Source organism: Balaenoptera ricei, chromosome 5 (genome assembly GCF_028023285.1).
Source record: "Balaenoptera ricei isolate mBalRic1 chromosome 5, mBalRic1.hap2, whole genome shotgun sequence".
In the NCBI taxonomy this organism is placed as follows: domain Eukaryota; kingdom Metazoa; phylum Chordata; class Mammalia; order Artiodactyla; family Balaenopteridae; genus Balaenoptera; species Balaenoptera ricei.
This window is the reverse complement of record NC_082643.1, coordinates 59783205-59802889: the sequence shown is the minus strand read 5'-3', so window position 1 is coordinate 59802889 and position 19685 is coordinate 59783205.

The window sequence follows — 19685 nt, the reverse complement described above, 5'->3', positions numbered from 1 at the left end:
ATGTCTTCTACAAATGGTATGACCCACTGCAGACCTAGTAACAAATTTTGAATGTTTCAAACCATATCATGTAGGATTTGGCAACATGAAACAATAAATGTAATGGTTTTCCTGGCATCCAATTTCTGTTTTCTGCGTTGTGTACCTGCAGACACATCAAAGAAAAATTGCTCTAATGTGAGATTCATTTAGGAAAAACAAAACAAAACAACCATTCAGGTCTTTAAAAGTTTTGAAGCTTCTTTGTCATGCAAAAATAATAGCAAAAAACAACTTTGACTTGCTTTGAACAAAAAGCACCTGTAATATTTGGCAATATAAGTGGTCTAATTACTTATTTTAAAAGAAAGATAACTGTGATCCATTTCAGCATGCATTGACATTAAATAAAACCATTATTTCTGGATAAAATCTGCCAAGAAAGCTAAAACTTCTGTCGAAGATTTAACTCTCCAACTTTTGAAAATGATTTGTTTTAAAGGAAGTGAGAAAACTATGCATTTGTATATCCCAGAGTTTATGGCATTCAGAGAGTAAATTCTGACACATAACATGATTTTCAGGTAGAAGTTTGATTTCCTAAAAAAAAGTAAGGACCATTCTCAGATATTTTGACAGAAATGTTGTTTGTTTGGGGGTATATTTGTTGATGCAAATATATGCATCAACAAATGTTCATACAAAATGTTGATGCAATATTCAGTGCATGGCAATGAAGACAGCATTATGGATGCAGCCCAAGAATCACTGGCTTTTTATGACCAAAGAGCTATTCTGAAAGAAAATAGTAGAGATCATGAAGTTGCCAACCTTTGGACACATGTTTCTGGTGCTGATATGACAAAAGTTGTTTGTCATATTTAAAAAATCATTTTTTAAAAATGAAGAACTCCCTGATCCTTAAGAACCTAAAATATCTATAAGAACTCAAAGTAAATCTCAATCCATATGGGTAATTATAATGTATACTTCTATTATTTATAAACTCATATAAATTCTTTATATAGATGCAGTTATTGACTTGAGATATAAATCGAAATCATGTGATAGTCAACAATTTTTGTTTTATTTGACACAAATTGGCTTTTGCCTAAAAAAATAAGTCACAAATTTTTAATTCTGTTTAGTGTTGATTACTTTCATTCAGGGTGGGTTTGTAGCTCTTTTCATAAAATAATCAGCTACCTATTGTACATGACATAATTTTAGTTCTTATTAAAGTAATTGTTGTCATTTATAGTTGTTTGGGAGAGAATTTTCTCCTAATTAAAAAAGAAATCAATCCTTTAAGAAAGTGAAATGCATAGAAAAATGGTAATAAATAATTCAATGTAAAGAAACAACTGATGTAACATGGAGGTAGAAAAAGTTAAATTTTGATTTTATATAGGGAAATTTTCTCAGATAGTTGTTTCTGTGAATTTTTCAGAAGGTTGATTCATAATTTTGACTTGATTTTCATAGTGTCTGTTGTATAATAAAAGCTACTGAACTCAAGAGAGTATCACTCAAGCAGTTAAGTTTTAACCTTTCATTATTTATACTCATATTGTTTTACAACTTTGATAAGTTTTTTTAAAGATTTTTTTGATGTGGACCATATTTAAAGTCTTTACTGAATTTGTTACAATATTGCTTCTGTTTTATGTTTTGGTTTTTTGGCCGCAGGGCATGTGGGAACTTAGCTCCCCCACCAGGGATCGAACCAGTGCCACCTGCATTGGAAGGTGAAGTCTTAACCAGTAGACCACAAGGGAAGTCCCGCTAAGGTTTTTTAAAAAATAATCCTTCACTAAACTGTTTTGTATTTAAATTTATCAACAGGACTCTATTAGTGCAGATGCTCTGACTAAAAGGCAAAGTCCAACAGAACAACAACTTGCCAATATGTCTAAATTGTTAAAAAAAAAAAAAAAGAAGAGAAAGTTCTTTAATCAAAATGCAATTTTAGACCACTGTACCCTATTTGTTTAACAAGTTTACCCTTTGGTCTAATTTATTTTTAGGATTCATTCAATGCTTCTGTTGAGCTGGTCTTGCATTTGAGTTTTAAACATCAATTCTCTACTTTACAATGCAGAAAATAAATCAATGGTCTCTTCATTACGTATTAAAAGCATAAAGTACTGACCTATTTATATCAAGTATTATAGAATAAATGTGTACAGTTTCAACACTGGATTAACTTTGCAAACTGTAATTACATTGATTTTTACATTGCAGTTAAAAAGATTAAGAATTAAAATTGTCTAATCCTTTTAACTGTCAATCTTTTTTTTTTGGTTGACAGATTAATCAGTCTGACAGAAGACAATTTACTTATTTTAGAAAATGACTAATTGTCTTTTGGCTTTCACTCAATTCTACTTTTTATTATCTGCCCTAGCCAATTAAAACATAAGATGGTTAAAATGTTTCTGATAACAATGTCAGATTAGATAGACAGGTCTTAAAAGTCTTTCTTGTCAATAAAATCACTTACATACATTGGCAGCTACATGGAAGCAACTAAATCAGTGATTGATCTGTCAAATATGAATAATTTCCAAATTTCTTATACCTTTGATACTTTTACCAACATAATAGCCTATCCTTTTCTTCTGGGAGAAGTTTGTTTTACATTAACACACACAAACACACACAGAAGAGGAGGGTTGATCTATCTGAAAGTCTTAGAGCATTTTTTCACAGTATATTTGATCACTTAGAAAACAGTTAAATGTTCTGAAATATTTCATATCTCTTCAAAATACTAGAATGCAAACAGATCTATTTTACATTTGTTTTTTGGAACAAAAACTGCAAGTATTCCAGGTGTTCCTTGACCTGTGGTTGCACAATTCCAATCTCAGTTCCTCTGTCTTTATATCTTTTCTTCTCTGTCTGCATTCTATGTGTCTCTTATAGGAACACTTGTCCTTCAATTTATGGCCCATCAATATACAGAGCAATATATCATCTTGGCATTCTTGGCAAAATACACCTACAAAGACCATTTTTCCATATAAGGTTACATTCATAGGTTTGGAAATATGGTCAAATCCTTAGTGGAGCTACTTAACCGACCACAATACAACCACTGCCCCCCTCAAATTCATATCCCACATACAAAATAAATGTACCCCATCTAACACCCGCAAAGTCTCGATGCATTACCATACCAATTCTAAGTCCAAACTCTCATCTAAATAAAATCAGCTTTAAAAGTCCCATATTTCATCATCTAAATCAGGTATGGGTGAGATAGAATATGATCTATTCTGGGACTAAATTAATTTCTAGCTATGGACTTTTGAAATTAGGGGGAAAAAATCCTTATCTATTTCTAAAATACACTGGTGGGACAAGCACAGTTAGACATTTCCATTCCAAAAGACAAAAACTGAAAGGAGTAAAGTGGTTGCTGGTCCCAAGAAAATTTGAAATCCACCAGGACAAAGTCCATTAGATTTCAACGCCTGAGAATAAATCCTCTGTAACTTGATGTTCTGACTTTCAGGCCTGAAGTAGCTCTGCCTTCTACTCTGCCCACAGCAGCCCCACCCACTCTGTACAGTGTAAGGAGGCTGTTGCCTCCACAGTCGGTCTTCCTTTCTTGAAGGGAAGAACATGGTTTCAGCCATGCAGCTCTTTTAATCCTTTCCTGCCTTTAGAATTTTAGAAGTCCGACAGCCTTCTCTTGTTTCGTCCTGTCTTTGTCCCTTTCAGTCCAAGGAGGCAGTGTTTCTTATAATATAGAATTCTCCAAAACCTTCTGATTCTCCTGTGTCCATGCCATTAGATAAGAAAGACTTCTACATATTTTTCTTTATTAAACCCGTCTCTATTCCTGGCTTCTGTTGAGATGGTTAAGTAGATCCATGAGTCACACACACAATCACTTCAGCAAAAGCTTTTGTAGCCACTTTTGGCTCTTCTCCAGAGTGTGCTTTTCCAACAGTGTATTTCCTAATTTCAGCATTCCTTGCAGTCTGAATAGGCCAAGAACTTCCCAAATCATCAAGTGCTGGTTCCTTTTTGCGTAATAGTTTCATATTCAATTTATCTCTTTCCTCTCATATTTTATAATGAGTAGCAAGAAGAAACCAGGTCACACCTCCAATACTTGGCTTGGAAATCTCCTCAACTAAATATACAAATTCATGTCCTACAAGTTCTACTTTCTACACAACCACAGAACAAATTTCTTCCAATGTTTCTGCCACTTATAACAAGGGTGCCTCTTTTCCTCCACTTTCCAGTTACACGTTCCTTATTTCCTTCAGAGCTCTTTCCAGAAATGCCTTTAAAATTCATATTTCTACCAACGTTCTGTTCAAGACAATCTAGCCTTTTGCTTTCATGAGCCTCAAAATTATTGCAGCCTCTACTCATCTAATTTCTAATCCACTTCCCATATTTTTAGTTATTTGTCACAGCAGCACCCCATTTCCAGTCACCAAAAAGTGGTGATTGTTTTAGTTTCCTAGGACTTCCTTAAATACCACAAATGTGGTAGCTTAAAAATAACAGAAACTCATTCCTTCACACTTCTGGAGGCCAGAAGTCTGAAACTACTATGTCACCAGTTTTGTGCTCCTTCAGGAGACTCTAAGAGAGAGTATCTCCTTGCTTCTTCCAGTTTCTGGTGCCTCCAAGTGTTTCTTGTTGCATGCCTTCATAACTCCAATTTCTGCCTCCATCTTCATATGGCCTTCTCTTCTTCATGCATATCTCTATTCTGTGTGTCTCTCATAAGGGCACTTATTTTATTTAGGGTTCACTGGAATAATCCAAGGTGATCTCATCTCAAAATCCTTAATCTTCAAATACTTTTTTCCTCCCAATAGAGTCACATTTATAGGCTCTGGAATGTGAACATATATTTTGGGAAGCTACCATTCAACCCAATACAGGGACAGTAATAGTGTCCTCATTCTACCTCTTATTAGGTATATGGTAGTGAGAAAGTTCCATTACTTCTCCATGCCTCAGTTTTCTCATCTGAACATATGAAAAATATCACATGCCAAAAAAAAAAACAAACCACATGCCAGACTCACGGGTCATGCTCAAAAGGAAAAAAAGACTGGATTTCCCTTGAGAAGCATGAGAGCATTTTGAAAATACTGTAAACACCAAATAAATGAAAAACATATTGAATTAATGAAACTAGGACAAACAGACTGAAAAAGGATCAGTGTGACATAAAAATATTCATGTACATGCAAAATGTAAGTCTAATATTAAAAATTATGGTTAAGGAAAATAAGTGACTACATAACAGAAATTGAGTAACATAGAAAATCATAACATATATTATAACTAGAAATACGGAGACAAAGTTTTGAGCTATATGGAGACAAAGTATTACAGAAATGGAGACGGTTTCCCAGTTATTTAATCCAACTAGCCCCACAAAGATATGAAAGAAGGAATAAGTATAAGAAATGGTTAAAGAAATAATTTTTGAAAGATGAGTTGAAAGATTATGTGAATCTGTAGCTTTAAAAAGACGATTGAGGGACTTCCCTGGTGGTGCAGTGGTTAAGAATCCACTTGCCAATGCTGGGGACATGGGTTCGAGCCCTGGTCCAGGAAGATCCCACATACCACGGAGCAACTAAACCCATGCACCACAACTACTGAGCCTGCAAACTAGAGCCCACGAACCACAACTACTGAGCCCATGTGCCACAACTACTGAAGCCTGCACACTTAGAGCCCATGCTCCACAACAAGAGAAGCCACCGCAATGAGAAGCCTGCGCACCGCAACGTAGAGTAGCCCTTGCTCGCCGCAACCAGAGAAAGCCCGAGTGCAGCAACAAAGACCAAACGCAGCCAAAAATAAATAAATTAATTAATTAAAATAAATAAATAAATTAAAAGGCTATTGATAGATCAGGTAAAATTTTAAAAGATAACATCTTAGCTACAATATGTTGTTATTGCCTCTTGTTTATTTTGTATTTTTGTTATTGTATATTGCACTGTAGGTGATTCAGGTGTTAAAACAGTACATTGGAAAACCAGCTAGAACAAACAGGTAACATACAAGATGACAAATAAAAAATTTATTTTAGACCATTTACAATACTAAACTTCAGAAGACACTTCAACAAACTTGAGATTTTGAGATAAAAAGATAAACAACTGTGACCTGAATAATACACACACAAATAATTGCCTCCAATGTACAAGGGCAAAGTGTGTGTTTGTGTGTGTGCACACACACATGTGTCTGTGTGTATGTGTGTGTGTCTGTATATTTTCAGGAATAGAAGAGTTCAATAAGTATGCATCTATAAAACGTTACTTTAAAAAATGGCCAGGTAACTTAAGATTAGTCAAAGTAAAAGAATTTTATATTCAACATGTTGTGGTAATAGGAATAAAACTAGTTTAGCCTAAAATTATGTCTAAATGACTTAATAAAGCTATAAACAATGTAGCATCATTAATAATATTAGCAATTATTTACAACAAATAATAATACAGTAGCAGTGATAATCTCACTCCAAAATTACATATTGGGCAATGTGAGATTATTAAAAAAATTATATGCTTGGAAAATTTTACCTTCACTAAGAATAATGATAATTTTCATTTTTCCCTCAAAATATTTTCTTCTAATAAACTACAGTGCCATTATCTCTCTTAAGACAGTTAACATTAACTATTATTAATTTTGCAATGCATTATGTCTTTAGTATCTTTTATTCTAGGATATTTTTCTCACTCAAACTTTTAACTTTCTTCTTGATTTGACATTTTTTTTATTCAAGTCAGATTATTGTAGAAGGTGTCATATTATGAATTTGTTCAGATTGCTCACCCCAAAAAGAAATCAAAATAAAATTGCAATAAATTATGAAAAATATAAAATTCCACTAAGTATAAGAGCTTTCATATCAGACTGTGTCTTGAGTATCCTTTAAGTCATAGAAACTCACATAGATTCTGGCAAATATTTGCTTGGTAATACATGTTTAATATTTAATACATATTTAATGTTGACTGGCATATTTCAAAAATATAATAATAAATCCTAAATCTTGATTAAAATATCTAAGACAGAACTTCATATATATGTCACTTTTTTGTTTCAAATATATAATAGGATACAGGCAGACATACAATTAAAATCTGTGGTAGTGACAAACCACTATGTCAGTTAAAAATGTCAAAATCAATACAAACAAAGCATGAATGATATATTCAATGATACTGATTTAAATAAAAACCAGAATAAATTGTAGTACTTTTAAAATAATAATTTTCAAATGGTAAAATCATGAATTTTGGGCAAATATATAAAATTAACATGGGTCAATATTTAACTTATTAATTAAATAGGGAACCAATAAGATGTTGTGTCTGGTTCAAACACCATCTGAAAAGCTATGATTTTTACAGGCAATTTAACACAGAAATGGTAGGATAAGACTATTGTGTAAAATATAAAGGTGGTTATGTCCAACAGGCCCTAAATATTTGAGGTTATCTGATCCATCAAAAAGAAATTCTTTGCATCTCAACTGGATAAATGTCTACTAATTAACAAGTAAGTTCACTAACCACTAAGACCTTAAAAAATAGAAAACAATGACATGAACTGAATAGAGTCCAAAGAGGCAATATGTGGGTGTCCTTTGCGTCTGTATGTTTTTTAAAGGATGTGGTGCCATCTTTTAAAAAAAAAACATTTCCAAAATGTGGATGACTTTTCTGACAAATTGAAATGTGCAAATATCAATTATCAGGGATTACCATAATCATATTATGGTTAACCTCAACATATTGAGGTTTACGTAAACCTCAGTATTATGTAATTGAGGTTATGTAAACCTCAATGTAACAAAATGTAAATTAACCCTGAAAAAAATTTGTAATTCTCATTAGATGAAAATGCAGATAAGTTAAAAATAAGTTGAAAGATAAAATAGTGATGTGAACAAATAATTTTCAAGAATTTTGAAAAAATTACAAAATAAATTATTAAATTATAACTTGAGTAAAAGAAAAATAAAGCAACAGTTACAAACTGAGATTATTACTGCATAAATTAAGTAATATTAAATAACTATTATTTATATATTAATATATACATATTATAAATTTTGATATTAATTTTAGAAAATTACTGTATAAATTAAGATAAAGGTACCTGCTATGACAGATAACTCTAATTTCCTTTTATAAATTATATGATAAGCTCTTCTGTCTTCCCTCCTGCTGGCCTGCTCATCTTATTACTACGGATTTTTTTCATTTTTTTTATAATTGAGTGTTCTCTATGTCACTATTAAAAACACCTGTGGGATTAGAATTGTGTCTCCATAAATTTTCTCAGTAAAGGAACTGCTTCAGTAAGATGAAAGAGTGAAATTTAATGTTCAAAACCTAGAACACTGAAAAAAGAAAATAAAATACTTTGTATTTTACATTAAAATGCGTGAAATAAGCAAGTTACAAATATACAATTTTGTAACAGTTATTATGAAAGTATAATATATTTAAAATTAAACAAATAACATGCAAGCACATAAGTGGATGAGAAAAGTTAAGAATAATATTGTACCTATAGTAAGGCAGAGTTTTTTGCAATGTTTACTCAATTAATTTAAAGGTTATTCAAAGTATGTTCTTAGATTTTGCTTACATCATATAAATTGTAATGTGATTTTATTTAAAGGCTATAAGTAGATGATCCAAAATGATTTACATCTGTAAATCTCAACATATGAAAATTTTTTTTACTATTTTTTCAACTGTTTGCCCTGTTCTTTTATTTCTCTTGATCCTCAACATTTAATGGCTGTTATTGTCATATTACATAGGAAATAAGTTCCTTATTTTTGCTATGCAATTCTGACTTCAGGAAAACTAAATGAATTCTAGAAGACTAAAGTTGAAAATGTGACTATATTACAACTATACCAATTCTTCTGATTATTTTATATGCATATATTTTCAACTTTAATAAAAATAATTTCAATTCATTTATATGTAATTATTGAAATAAATATTAAAGTATATGTGGGTATTGCAAATCATTGTAAAACATTAATTTCTATCTTTAATCAAGTTTTTTGAATAAATGGTTATTAATGATCCCACGTTAACGATGGGATTAACGGAATGAATTACAGAGACCTCTTCCTTCCTGCACAAAATGTACGGAGTAATGCAATATTTGGTAATCACTTAAAAGAATACGAAAGATTACGAAGAAAAGGATTACACCTAAAATCTAATATAAAATTACAAGTTTTCAGCTCACCAGTTCAATTAAGATTTTGCAATACAAAGAACCCAGTTAGTTCTTCATTACTTGGTAAATGTAATAATGTCTTTTTATTTAAACCTCTTTTAACAATGTAAAAATGAGCTTTTCCTAAATAGATGGGTAAATATCATAAGGGAAAAATGTGAATTTTTGTATTTAAAGTGTCCTATTTTCTCTTAAAATCTTCAAAATTATCACTGGAAAAATATTTTATCATATTTAAACAAAAATATTCTGCAGTATGAAATATTATTCAATAACTTTCCTAAATTCTAGGTTCTCTGGAAATCATAACCAATGTCTTCAAGTCATTATTTTATTTTTAGGATAATTCTTTATATATGGTCCAAGTATTAACTTTTCAAAGTTGAGGATTGAAAATTTTAAATAAGACTTTCCTAAAAATCTAATTCACATAGAAACTCTGGAGATAGAAGATACAAAAATATAAAAAAATGTATTTCTACCTTAGGAGTTTAAAGAATATGAGATATAGTGTTTATGAGCACAGCAAAATCCTAACATGTATGTGTACACATTTTAATTAACTTATTGTGACGCTAGCAATTTATTTTTAATCAAAATTTTATAATAAGCTATACAATCAACATTTTCTTAAAAAAATTAGAAGTTTTTAGGCAATGCATGGACCTACTATCATTCAACCCTTCAGTTACTCAGCAATGCAATTATGGAAATAAAAACTAAATAATTTAACATCCTTCACAGAAATTTTTTTAAACTTCACAAATGACTGGTCATTTGGTCAAAAGGTCTTGATTGATTCAAAAACCTTAAAAAACTAACAGAACTCAGATTACCTGCCAATGTCATATTTAACTTACGACCTCTGAGTTGAAAGATAATTAACTTAAGAATAAAGACAACAGTATGTTCTTTAAGAGCTATTCAACTGTATTCTTTTTCTAGTGTGAATGTTCAGTCTTTTTTAATTGTAATTACACTGTGAAAAATCACCTTGAACTTAAGAGTCAAATGATGTGGATTTGATTCCCTCATCTGTCACTAACTTTGAGAATTGGGAAAACTGAGTTTACCCTCGAGATTCATGCTTCTCTTCATAATAAAAAGACAGCCTTTAGAAACTACCTTAAGGTTATTGTACAAAACCAATGTTGTTGTAATTGGTGCTATACAGATTATTTACTGTAATTATTAGATACATTATTTACAGCTCATAGAGAGATGACATAATCCCTAAAGCATCCTTATTTTTTTTAGCCTTGATGATAAAACTAATGTTGTGATTTAACTACCTTTATTATGAAGTCAGTAATATATTTTCTTGAATTGATAAGTATTCAGGAGTCCGTATAAATAAGGATGCATGAGTGATTACTTCCAAGGAATTCAAGTAGCCAGATTATCTTTTAGCTCTATTCTTTTAAGTTTTCTTTGAAATTCTTCATCTTCTTCCTGGCATAAAAGGGGATGCATATTTGTGAGGAATTCTGTACATTTTCATTAAAGATCTATCATTCTTTTTATTTAATAATATTAAAGGCATTAGATAATTGAAAGAAACTGAAGAAAACAGTAGCACTGATGTGAGTAGAACAAATTCTAATTTAGCTGTGTAAATGGAATATTTCTATGCCAATGGTATTTTTAAATGGTTTGTAATGCTCATTTAAAAGAAAGCTGGTCTTGGTAAAACTATGCCAAGTCACATTTTTTTCAATTAAAGAATAGTGCACATTTTTTAGGTTATAAAAAGTCCTTAAGAAATCACTGTTTCACACTCAATTTTTTGTTGAGTAGATATATACACATTCTGTAAATATACTCACACGTATGTAGATATAAGTGCAACTTGTACATCTTGTGGTTATTGTTGATTATGAAGCATGTTCAGTTCATTTTAATCTTGTGAATATTTTATGTGGAGATTTTAATGCTTTCATTGTTACTTTTCTCATTATTTTTTAGCAGCTTCAGTTATCATGGTACAATTATTCAAGTGTCCTAAGCAGTAAGAACAGCTTTGCTTCACTACCATCATTATATGACATCTAAGATTGATGACACTGCTACAAGCAATTCTTTAAATCTGTCACTTTGGGATTCTCAAGATGATTAGGAATTACTCTTCTGTGGCTATTGTTTGCAAAGTGCAGTTAGCCGAGGCATATAGTACACAGTACAGCAGAGAAGAATGATCAGAAAATGAGAATTCAGACACTATCAAATGTAGAGTCTTCTTGAGTTTAAAAAATGAATTTCCCCCATTTTTTACGAACCTAGTTTTAGGAAGCTCATGAAGAATAGCAAACGTACACTTGGTCCAAAACTAACATATTGTCTGATAACAAATATAGATCTTTTCTGAGACTCATAAACCAATTAAACATTTATGAATTGTTGTATACAAAGCTGAGACTTGGTTCTTCTTCAGAGTGATGCCTATCAAATAAGTGGCCAAATCAAGAAGTGGGTATTGGTATCTCAATTAGATCTAAAAAGGAGTATTTGTGTGACCAGGAATTGGTGAGCAAATGAGAGGAGAAATGGATAAAAGTAGACTAAAGTGAAAAGTAGGTTAGCTCTGAGGGATTCCTGGGAATAAATTTAATGTGTTTGTAAAATTGCATATTTTTAATGCTTAATTAGAGAAGAGATGACTAATGTGTCACTACATTACCCATGCATGCTGTGGTAAAATACCAGGAAGCTTAAGAAAATAGATAATAAGGGGATAAATTATTTTTTAGTTATATACTTCATTCATCCCATTATGTCAGAAATATCCTGTGAAGTGTAAAATGGTAGAAATGGAAATAATGAATAATGAATCTTGAATATAAAAGCTTTATTTCTGCCCAAAGAATTAGCAACAACACAAAACTACAGGAACTATTACATTATTATAGCAAGTTTACAAGATACAGGGTATGAAATTATATAAAAATGTTAACTGCTTTTCTATATACCATCAATGGCCAATTGGATTTTTAAATTAAAAAGGTAACACCACTTACATTAGCACAAAAAAATGAAGTGCTTCAGTATAAATCTAGTGAAACATGTACAAGGTGTACATAAAGAAATCCCGGTGCCCTGGCAGGCGGTCTGTGCGGAGACGCGGCCGGGGGCAGGGGGAGAGCCTGGCTTCCCTGTGCGGGTGTAATAAAAAGACTTCTCTCAAAAAAAAAAAAAAAAACATAAAGAAATCTTTTTAAAAAATCGTGATACAAGAAAGCAAAGACCTAAATAAATGGTGAGATATTCATGTTTGTGGATGGGAGGAATCAGTGTTGTTAAGGTATCAGTTCTTCCCAATTTGATCTACAGATTCAGCATGATGCCAATCAAAATCCCAGCAAGTTCTTTTTTTAATATCAACGAGCTGAAGAAAAACAAATTTGGAGAATGGACACTGACTGACTTCAAGATTTACTTAAATCTACATTGAACAAGACAGTGTATTGGAGAAAAACATAGTCAAATAGATCAATGAAACATATAGAAAGCTCAGATATAAATCCACAAACATATAGTGAACTCATCTTTGAAAAAGGAGCAAAGGCAATTCAGTGGAAAAAGGATAGTCTTTTCAATAAATATGCTGGAATAACTGAAAATTCACATGTAAAAAATGAATATAGGGGCTTCCCTAGTGGCGCAGTGGTTGAGAATCTGCCTGCCAATGCAGGGGACACGGGTTCAGTCTCTGGTCCAGGAAGATCCCACATGCCGCAGAGCAACTATGCCCGTGAGCCACAACTACTGAGCCTGTGTGCCACAACTACTGAAGCCCGCGAGCCTAGAGCCTGTGCTCCGCAACAAGAGAAGCCACCATAATGAGAAGCCCGCACACCACAAAGAAGAGTAGCACCCACTCACCGCAACTAGAGAAAGCTGGTACATAGCAACAAAGACCCAATGCAGACAAAAATAAATAAAATAAGTAAATGTATATAAAAATTAATATAGACTAATACCTTATGCTCTTCACAAAAAATAACTCAAAATGTATCATGCACCTACATTTAAAATACAAAACTGTAAAACTTACAGAAAATAATAAAGGAGAAAATCTAGATGACCTTTGGTTTGGTGATCTTTAGATACAACACCAAAAGCATAATCCATGAAAGAGAGAGAAGTTGGACTCCTAATTAAAATTAAAAACTCTACTCTTCAGAAAAACAGTTAAGAGAAAAAAAAAAAAAAAAAAAAGATGAGCCACAGACTGGGAGAAAATATTAGCAAAATACATATTATACAAAGGACTGGTATCCAAAATATACAAAGAATGCTTAAAACTCAACAATTAGAATATAAACAATCCAATTTTTAAAATGAGTAAAAATCTGAATAGACACCTCACCAAAGAAGACATCCAAGTGTCAAATAAGCTTATGAAAAGATACCCAACATCATGTCATTAGGGAATTGTGAATTAAAACAGCAATGAGGACTTCCCTGGTGGCGCAGTGGTTAAGAATCTGCCTGCCAATGCAGGGGACACGGGTTCAAGCCCTGGTCCAGGAAGATCGCACATGCTGCGGAGCAACTAAGCCCATGCACCACATCTACTGAGACTGCACTCTAAAGCCCACACGCCACAACTATTGAAGCCCGCGCACATAGAGCCCGTCGTGCTCCGTAACAAGAGAAGCCACCGCAATGAGAAGCCCACGCACCGCAATGAAGAGCGGACCCCACTCTCCACAACTAGAGAAAGCCTGCGCACAGCAACAAAGACCCAATGCAGCCAAAAATAAATAAATAAATATATTTAAAAAAAACCAACAACAACGAGATATCACTACACAGCTATTAGAGTGGCTAAAACCCCAAACTCTGACAATACCAAATGCTGGTAAAGACATGTATTAACAAGAATTCTCATTCATTGCTGAATGAAATGCAAAATGGTACAGCCACTTTGGAAGACAATTTGACATTTCTGTACAATGTATTTATAGGAAAACAGTATAATGGAGCAATCATGCATCTAGGTACTGACCCAAATGAGTTGAAAACTTACATCCACATGTAAACCTGCCTATGTATGTTCATAGAAGCTTTATTCTTAATTGCCAAAACGTGGAATCAATCAAGATAGCCTACAATAGGAATATGGGTAAGTAAAATACGATACATCCATACAATTGAATATCATTCAGAAATTAAAAAGTAATGAGCAAAAAAAAAAAAAAGTAATGAGCTATCAAACCACAAAAGAGACATGGAGGAACTTTAAATGTGTATTGCTAAGTGAAAGAAGTCAATCTGAAAAGGCTATATACTGTATGATTCTAACTATAAAACATTCTGGAGAAGGCAAAACTATGGAAATATGAGTGATTTCCAGGGGTTCAGAGGGAGTGTGAGACAATGTAAAATGTAGCACATAGCAATTTTGGGTTGTGAAATTACTCCATATGACACTTTGATTGTGCATACCTGACTTCATGCATTTTCCTAAATCCTTAGAACCATATAGCACAAACAGCAAACTAATGTAAACTATGCATTTAAGTTAATAATAATATATCAATATTGATTAATTAATTGTAACAAATATATCATGTTAATACAAGATGCTAATAATAGGGGTAACTGTGCAGAATGATAGGGAGTATATGGGTTCTCTGTCCTTTCTGCACAATTTTTCTGCAAACCTAAAAAGTTCTCTAAATTCTATTACAATGTATTTTTGGACTTTTAAAACACACCCACATATACTTTGCTCTCCCTGTCTTATTTTTTTTAGTAAGGTTTTTGTAGCGGATTCAAGTTAAGGAGAAAAGGTACATCTCTGTTGGCCCTGACTTCTAAGTCATTTTATTTTTCTATTTGTGTAAACAAGACAGACTAAGAATAATGAATAACTTTGACCTCCAGTAGGCAGTGTTGTTCTTAGCTCTCCCCAGAGCACCAGGAAACAGCTATTTCATAGAGATACATGGGTAATCAATCAGAGATGCAGTGGCTTTCTGAGAATGTGAGGCACAAATTGTTACATGTGAAGCAGGGTCTTTAAACACTTCCAAAATATTTTATGCTTTGATGTTATCCTATCTCCTACACCTTAGTATGAAATCATATGAGAACAACACATTAAACAAAGTGAACACTGAAACAGTCACTACATTTACATTAATAACTCTGAAGGGTTAACACAATTAAAACATTTACAGAGTCACTGCTTTTGCAGACACCTATTTCTTTTAAAAACTGCTTCATTTCTCTAGTATGGTTTGAATTAACAGAGTGCTCTGAAATAACTACCTTGCTTTTAACATATATAATGAATGCTTCAGAAATTTTTAGGCATTAGAGATGATTCATTTTAACTTAGCATCACTTAAAGAGATAAAACAAAAATGATATTTAATACAATTTAAAATGTTATGTGTATGGAGTATAAGAAAATGTATAAAATTTTCTGCAGATGACAACAAAGATTATACACAATGTGTATATTTTTCCTAATTTGGAAAGCCAAATGTTTTACTTGGGGAATACCAAACAGAAATTATAAAGTAATTAACTGATCTTAATCTTACTTATGTTCTTCCCTGGTTATCTATCAGCATGAAATATTCATAGGTGAAATATGGATTAAGTTGGTATGAAAAAATTCTGTTATACATATTAGGATTCCTTCTTAAATTCCTTATGTGTATCAAATAAGTCTATTTATCTTCACTTTTTCTTTTTTTATTCTATTTTATTTTGTCTCAATACTATTCAGAAACCACATTTAAACAATATAGTTAATAAATTCTGAGTTTAATGCAATTTATCTATTCTCCATCCACTCATGTTCATTAAATTGAGTGGTTTCATTTTCTTTAAAATGGAGGAAATTTTTAGAAATAGGAAGTCTTGTTAGATTTTTCATTTAAGCATATGTTGAAATTCACTGAAGGGAAGGATATCTAAGCCTCTACATCCTAGCTTCCAGGTGCTTCAGAAAAAAGTCCTGCTGGAAGAACATAAGCTGAAGTTGTGACAAAATAATTTTAATAAAATTATAACTTTGCCTCTAAAAATATTTCTTTGAAAATAATAAGGAAAAGCCAATAAATTAGAGTCATTTATGCAGAGAATCATGTCTCTATAGAGATAAAAGATAATTTACAGATAATTTACTGCTGAACATTAAATTTAAAAAAGTAATAAAATAGAAACTCAAGGAAAATAATGTATCCATTTTGGAAATTCTAACATGGAAAAAATTATTTTCCCATTAAAATTTACTTACAATTAAGCCTTTAATTTTTAGAAAATAATGTTTGAGGAAAAACATTAGTTATATCTTTAATGAAATGTATTAATTCTATGTTTAACAAAGATCCTATCTTGACCTGTATTTGCAAAGAGAAATAGATATGATGAAGGTATTAGGAAAATACATTTGTAATATTTCTACCTGAAATATGGCAGGAAAGATTACAGAAGAATATACCTTTGCTTCTCCCTTCGTTTAGGAGTTTTATATCCGTTTCATTATTCTCTTTACACACACAAGATTGACCAAAGCCTGCATTCTATTTGTTTCCATTTGCATTTAGTTTTCTTCCTTTTTTGAATTTTTAGAAATATCTTTCTGATGAATGTCTTCTCTATGCTTTCAGGTATACTGATTTGATTTTAGTAACTACTTGTTTTTAGAACCATTTAATTCTGGAAGGTTCTGTAAAAACATGTTTATGCAACATGGCAATGAGATTTTATTTAATTTCCATTAAGTCCCTTAATTTTATTATATATTTACTCAGACTGAAAGACAGTATTTACAAGACAGTTGGTTCTTTACAACTATAATAAATGGGAATTGGGGTACAATGACTTCATATTTTACTGAAGCCTGAAAAAATATATCTTCACAAATCACAAACCATTTTGTTAGATATATAGTTTGTAAAGCTGTATGCCTAAGCCAACAGTAGAAATCTTTAAATACTGCCTATCAACTTCAAATGTCAATGAAGATTATTAGTAATAAATATCACGGAGAGCTCTAATTACCTCCTGCTGCTCTGCTGCTTTAGGGGAGATGTTCTATCCATTCAGGTCATGCTGTGTGACATATTCATTAAATATTTTCTGTGCTAATAAGAGTTTATACAGTAAAGCAAACAAAGAAATAATGCTTTATCAAGAAAAACAGCAAAAAATAGAGAACTTGCTAAACCAAAGAATTGTTGTCTTAAAAAAATGTTGATTTACAACAACCATACTTGCTGGTATATCTCCTTTAATATTCTGTTTGGAAACAAATAAAGAGGAATTCATGTTACACTAAGGTCATTTTATTTTTCCTCCATCCCTTCAGAATAAGATACTACATTTTTGCAGACTTGAAAAGAAAAAACACTTTAACAAAATGAAAATGCACCTCTAGTGCCACAGGTTTCTTTTCCATTGTCATCATATGATTGCTTTAAATATTTAGTATATGCAAAATATTATTTATTCATACAGATATTTTTCACTTTCATGAAGTGAAAAACTCAAATACACCAATTCTTTTAGATATAAGAGTCTATCTGCTTCCCTAAAAGATAAATTGCTAGAAAAACAAACTGTATTTAAATTTTTGACTGCAAATTAGCTTAAGAATTTTTAAATCTCAAGGGTCTATTTCAATGTTCTTTATTTTTAACAAAAGAGAGGACTTCCCTGATGGTGCAGTGGTTAAGAATCCACCTGCCAATGCAGGGGACACGGGTTCAAGCCCTGGTCTGGGAAGATCCCACATGCAGTGGAGCAACTAAGCCCACGCACCACAACTACTGAGGCCGCGTGCCACAACTACTGAAGCCCGCATGCCTAGAGCCGTGCTCCGCAACAAGAGAAGCCATTGCAATGAGAAACCCGCGCACCACAACGAAGAGTAGCCCCCGCTCGCCACAACTAGTGAAAGCCCGCACAGCAACAAAGACCCAATGCAGCCAAAAATAAATAAATTTAGAAAAAAAGAGCAAAAGCAAAGTATTCAAAAGTTATGTTTAAAAACCTTTAGAATTATATATTTGTTAGTAATATAATGAGAACAAATATCATGTTTTTTGGCCACTGGATAAACTTAATCAGCAAACTAGGAAAGCACATCACATTTGGAACACTGTCTATATCTTGGCGTGTTTTAAGCAACTGAATATTCTGCTAATCATCTGGATTTCAGTCGGTTATTTTCTCACTGGTTCCATGTCTGCTATTTCCTTACACTAAGTCCTTCAAAAATCTATGATTTTTTTCATTTTCATTTTTCATGACCTACTACTGCAGAATCCACAAACTCTCCAAATTCTCATTAAAAATGGCAACATTGAAAATATTGATGATTTCTATTAATATGGTTTTCTTAATTATCCTCTTTCTCCTGTTACACTTTCTGATCTACTTGTTTACTATATGAAAATATAGTATGTTTGAATAACTCTCTCCCCTGCTAGATTAAAAACAGCATACAGATAGTTTGTATCTGACTTATCACCTGAAGTTAAACAGTGTTCTAAGACACAGTAAGTATGAAAATGAACTGAGTCACTATTAAGCAATTTTAACTTTGCATTAGCTTATTTGAATATCTCATCAACCTAGATCTAACTTAAACCTCCAGATCATTTTTTCAAATAAATTACGATAAAACATATTGCTTAATACTAAAATATTTATATAAAATATAAAATATTACTGAAACACTAGGTGGCGATTTGGGGGTATCCGAGGACCTCTGATTCTTTATGTCTCAGCACAGAAAGAATTCAGCAAGAGGCAATGATAGATCAGAAGTGATAGGATAGAAAAGACAGAATAGGATGCTTGTGAGGCTAACAAGTGGGTGGGCGAGAGGGTGCCACGCACCGAGAACTTAGTGGGCTACAGTTTTATAATCAAAGGAAAAGTGGGGAGGGGGAAAAGACCACCTTCTTCCTCATTCTTGAGTAGATGTCATGCTTCCATCATCAGTTCCTCCTCCATGTCGGGCAGGGAAGTTTTCTCGTCTCTACATGGTCAAACCGGGATTGTCATGGCACAATGGAAATGAGCAAAAAGGTTTTAACATTTCTATCTATGTTTATTTGTGCTCAATTCAGCCACTCAAGATATTTTTTCATTAAACACATTAGCTTTCCAACTAATTTAGGGCCATATGGGATTTTAATCAGTAAGCTTTTTCTATCTGAAATAGATGCATAACTATTGAATGCTTAGCTTGGAGTGAATGTTTTAGATTGCTTTAAGTACCAACACCATAATCTCTTTGTTTAAACATGCTGGTATCCAGGGTTCCTATTTGGGCTTATAACTGACTCTGGGCAACTTATGCTAATAGGGCAACAAAGTTATTCTCATAGAGTTCAAGAGCCCTGTGGCTCCCCTAGCCACTAGGCTCTGCTATATAGCTTTTAGGCTGAAAACTCACTCTC